A 5,000-nucleotide genomic window follows, 5' to 3' on the forward strand; every position below is an offset into this window, starting at 1 on the left:
ACACACACATTAACTCAGTATAATGAATTGTGGTATTCCAGTGACCACTCACGTGAACACACGGAGGCATGCACACACACACACACACACACACACACACACACACACACACACACACACATACACACAATGGTAATGTCTCAGGGGAGTTGTTCATTCCCACCGGCGTTTACCACGATTGCTGTAAACGAAAAAAAATTTTTTGGGGCGTCCTACACTGGAGATAATTATATAAATATAGAAATATAATAACATAATCTACCTATGGATATAAAAGTCACAAGTTGTAGGGGCACCACGTTGTACATAATTCACAGCCAGCCATTATGTGTTCACTTGAATGGTATTGTTGCAGTCACAGCCTGCTTTAACCTGTTGAGTCGTTTTGTAGGCCTACTGTTTACTGTGTTGTGTTCTAATGACGTTCGCTGGCGCGACTTGTGTGGCCCTTTAAACTGACATGCGAGCTAAGTTTACGGTAATTAAAGTTTCCCCGAGTTTGGGCTTTTAAACCTATTCGTGACGTCATGACACTGTCATGACACATGAAACCTAACCTTAACCCTAATCCTAACCTCTAACCCTAATCCTATAACCCTAACCCTAACTCTAAACCTAACCCAAACCCTAAACCTAACCCCAATCCTAACCCTAACTTGTTATGACAAAAACAGAATGTCACTAACAGAACAGTTATGTCATAAACGTTTATGACTTGTTTATGACACGTTCATGAAAGTGTCATGTCACTCTTATGTCGACACTGTCAAGTAAAGTGTAACCAAAAAGGGTGTTCTGAAAAGTTTCGGAGTTTAATGTACCACTGTTTTTATTACTGCTATTTACACCCCTTGGAAATCGGAAGTGAACAAAGCAGTCCCAGACCAATTTTCTTTTGAGAATCAGTCAGGTGATAGCTAGGCTAGGATAGTATGTCTTTCTTTCTTACTCTTTTCCACACTACCCACCACTTCTCATCCTCTTGCACTTACATTTCCTTTCTGTATGTGTGTGTGTTTGTTCTTTTACGTGTGTTTAATATGATAGTACATCACACAGGTGCGTGACCTGTGGATGTGACACAGCAAAGTGTGTATTTGTTTGTGTGTGAGTATGAGTATGTGTGCCTGTGGCTCATAGAGATTTACAAGTTAGTTTGTGTGTCTGTCGTTAATCAAGAATGATCTAATATGCATATGAGTGCATTTGTGGGTGTATGAGGTTTATAGGCACGTGTGAATGCCTGTGAGATGGAACGATCTATTCTATTCAGTACTTTTGTCTACACATGTGTATCTGTATGTGTGTGTGTGTGTGTGTGTGTGCATGTGTGTGTGTGTGTGTGTGTGTGTGTGTTCGTGTGACTCAGTCGACAGGCCATGCACAGCACCTGGAGAGGCAGTCGTTTATGCAGCAGCTGGTTTTCTTATGTGGATGTGTGTGTGTGTGTGTGTGTGTGTGTGTGTGTGTGTGTGTGTGTGCGTGCTTGTGTGTCTGCCTGCGCGTGTGTATTAGAAAGAGAAGAGGCCTGTGTGATTACCGCCGCAGTCCCATCTAATCCACCCGAGCTCCACAAACTGCCTTTCCAGGCCCTCTCGGCTTTTAATGAGTCGCTGTGGCTGTCGATCTATGGGGACAGCAATTGTGGATGGCGTAGCCACTCAAATAAGGACAGATTACACAACCCTCCGCCACAAGGAGCAGCATGACCTGACCGCTACTTTGCTCGCTCACTCGCTCTCTCACTCGTTGGCGAGCCAGCCGTTCCCCTGGCTTGTAAAGGCTCCGCGGTGCAAATGTGCAGTGCATTACGCAGTAAAACACGCGCCCTTGCCGCCTGTATGGGGTCCCGAGGTTTATTAGAGCATCTGTGTATGCTGGCACACTGTGGCACTGTGGTGCTGGTTACACCACTAGACATGTGCCATCCTGCCAAAGAATTATTCTATTTTTCTGACACGTTTCCAGTCAGTGATATGCATTTGGATTGCTGTTTCGTGTTCGACTCTGCCACTGTGGTGGTGATATCATGGAAAGACTGAATCATTTGGAGGGACTGCTTTTGGTGTTATAGATAGTCATCGTGATTTGGCAATATTTGGCACTGAGAGGGGTTTGTGTAAGAGGGACCAGAGCAACACCTGTTGGAGGTAAACGTCAGGGTGACGTTACTCCCGTCAAATTGGGGTCAGTTGGTTTAAACACAGACACACACACACACACACACACACACACACACACACACACACACACACACACACACACACACACACACACACACATTCACATGCAAAGCTCACATTTTTTTTGCTGTTCTCAGAGATGTAGGGTTTCCTATGCAAGAAATGACCAACTGAAGATATCTGCCCAAGGTATGTACAGCCGTGGCCCACTGGTTAGCACTCTGGACTTGTAACCGGAGGGTTGCCGGTTCGAGCCCCGACCAGTGGGCCGCGGCTGAAGTGCCCTTGAGCAAGGCATCTAACCCCTCACTGCTCCCCGAGCGCTGCTGTTGTAGCAGGCAGCTCACTGCGCCGGGATTAGTGTGTGCTTCACCTCACTCTGTGTTCACTGTGTGCTGTCTGTGTTTCACTAATTCACCGATTGGGTTAAATGCAGAGACCAAATTTCCCTCACGGGATCAAAAAAGTATATATACTTATACTTATACTACTATAGCTATGTACCATACCATTCACCGACATTAACCAGGACAGAGAGACAAGGTGTCACAAGGCTCTAGTGCACAGCTGAGAAGGTGGATACATCTCTGATTAGAGAAATGGCTCAATCCAGATACATAGTGTGTGTGTGTGTGTGTGAGTGTGGACAGCCCTGCCTTATCTGCCTTGGGGGGCTTCTGCACCAGTGCACTGAGAGATTTATGTGACGTTTAACAACTGCTGCGCTTTGTTGTGTCATTAGCCAACCAGAGAAACAGGTGGGAAGCGGAGAGGCGGGTGAAGGGGTTCAATCTACACCTGCCCCCCCCCCACCCCCCCACTTTTACCCTCTTTCACTCTATTTCCCTCTCACTCTCTTTTGCTCTCCTTTACTCATTCTCTCTCTCTGCTTTGCATTTACGGCGTGGTTTGGCTGGAACGCGGCCCTCTTGCTTCAAAGGATAGTGTGGAAACAAAGCGTGTTGCCAGGCCAACACACAGCACATTCTGTGCCTTTGGCATCATCAGAGAGCCTTTAAAAAAAAAAGAAAAAAAGGCTGGCTGAAGCCATCTCGTTAAACAGCAGAATAAACCTTGTTCATGATGTTTGCAGTCATGATGTTGTTTTGCTTATTGGTGCGAGTACACGTGCCACGCTGAGCATAGGGGTGGGGGTTGGGGAGGTGGTGGTGAGGGGAGCGGAGAAAGAAAAAACTCCCCGGAACTTTCCATTGAGTCTGTACTGTATGACTGTGGCAGAAACAAGACTGCACATATCACTGTCACCCGTTTACACTGCCTTGCTTTGTGTACAGCTTAGGTAAATCACTCCTAGTGGGATTTGTATGTGTGTGTGTGTGTGTGTACACAATTTTGTGTGTGTGTGTGTGAGTGTTCGTGGATATGTGTGTGTTTGAGTGCATCTATGTTTGTGTGTGTACCTGTGTGTGTATGAGTGTACGTATGTGTTTGTGTCTATGTGTCTGTTGGTGTGTGTGTGTGTGTGTGTGTGTGTGTGTGTGTGTGTGTGTGTGTGTGTGTGTGTGTGTGTGTGTGTGTGTGTGTGTGTGTGTGTGTGTCTGTTTAATTTTCCATCCAGTCAGTGCTTTAAGCCGAGGGCCTAAAAGCGGGTCCGGGCCTGCACAGCTCTGCTCATTCCCAAAGCACAGGCCTCTGGAGACACACAACAGTAATCCCCACAATCCAGAGAGACAGAGAGAGAGAGAGAGAGAGAGGGAATGGGGGTGAGGAAGTAAAGAGAGAGAGAGGAAGAGAAAGCAAGAGAATGAGAGAGACAGAGAGAGAGAGAGAGAGAGTACACTATATGGACAAAAGTATCAAAGTAAACCACTTAATTGCTGAATTCATGTGCTTCATTGGGACCCATTTCATTGAGAACCAAGCGTATAAAACCAAGTGCCTAGTCATGCAGTCTGCATTCACAAACTTTTGTGAAGAATGAGTCGTTCTGAAGAGCTCAATGAATTCAAGCGTGGGACTCTCATAGGGTGCACAACACAAGGTCCATGGTTGGGTGAGTTTGGTGTGGAACAAATTCACTGGTCCTGACTTCAACCCCATCAAACCCCTTTGGGATGAACAAATGAAGGTTGCGAGCCAGGCCTTCTCCTCCAACACCAGTGACTGACCTAACAAATGCTGTTCTGGATGAATGGGGGAAAAAATCCAACAGACGCACTCCAAGTTCGTGTGGAAAGCCTTCAGCCTTCTCAAAAGAGTAGAAACTGTTCTATCTTATGCCTATATATGTAGAACGCGATGTCATCATACCGATGGACATGAGGGCAATATGAAGGAGGAAATGCAGAGAGATAGATACATCTGCCGCTTTGGTATGATAGGAGGTATGACTCATGAAAAACACTAGGAAGTTGGGGGCCACGGTGGTGCAACAGGCTACAGTGCCCGTACCAACTTGGGTCCAGGTGTCCATGGGGACCCGTGGTCAAGTCCAAACCAGGTAATTTCCTGATCCCACCCCATCTCTCTCTCGCACTTGCTTCCTGCCACTCTTCACTGTCCTCTGTCCATAAAAGACAAGAAGCCCAAAAAGATATACTGGTGTACTGAATGTTGGAAAATGAATGTTCTAAACTAAAGAATATCTGGGTTTATTCAGAGCCTTATAAATAGATCTCTCTCTAGGGCTCTGGGTTCATTGAATTCAACATAGAATTTTAGAACCTTGAATTGTTGCAGAACGGAAACTTGTTCTGCAGAATGTTCAAAAACGAACACCTTTAAGGGTTAAACAAAAAACTAGGGCGTCCACTTTAACCTCATGGAGGAGAGTGGAGACGGTAGTACAAATGTCCT

Source organism: Alosa pseudoharengus, unplaced genomic scaffold (assembly GCF_046254945.1).
Source record: "Alosa pseudoharengus isolate Yale_2024_CS ecotype anadromous, Long Island Sound unplaced genomic scaffold, YU_APseudo_1.1 YU_APseudo_1.1_scf_13, whole genome shotgun sequence".
NCBI classification, from domain to species: Eukaryota; Metazoa; Chordata; class Actinopteri; order Clupeiformes; family Clupeidae; genus Alosa; species Alosa pseudoharengus.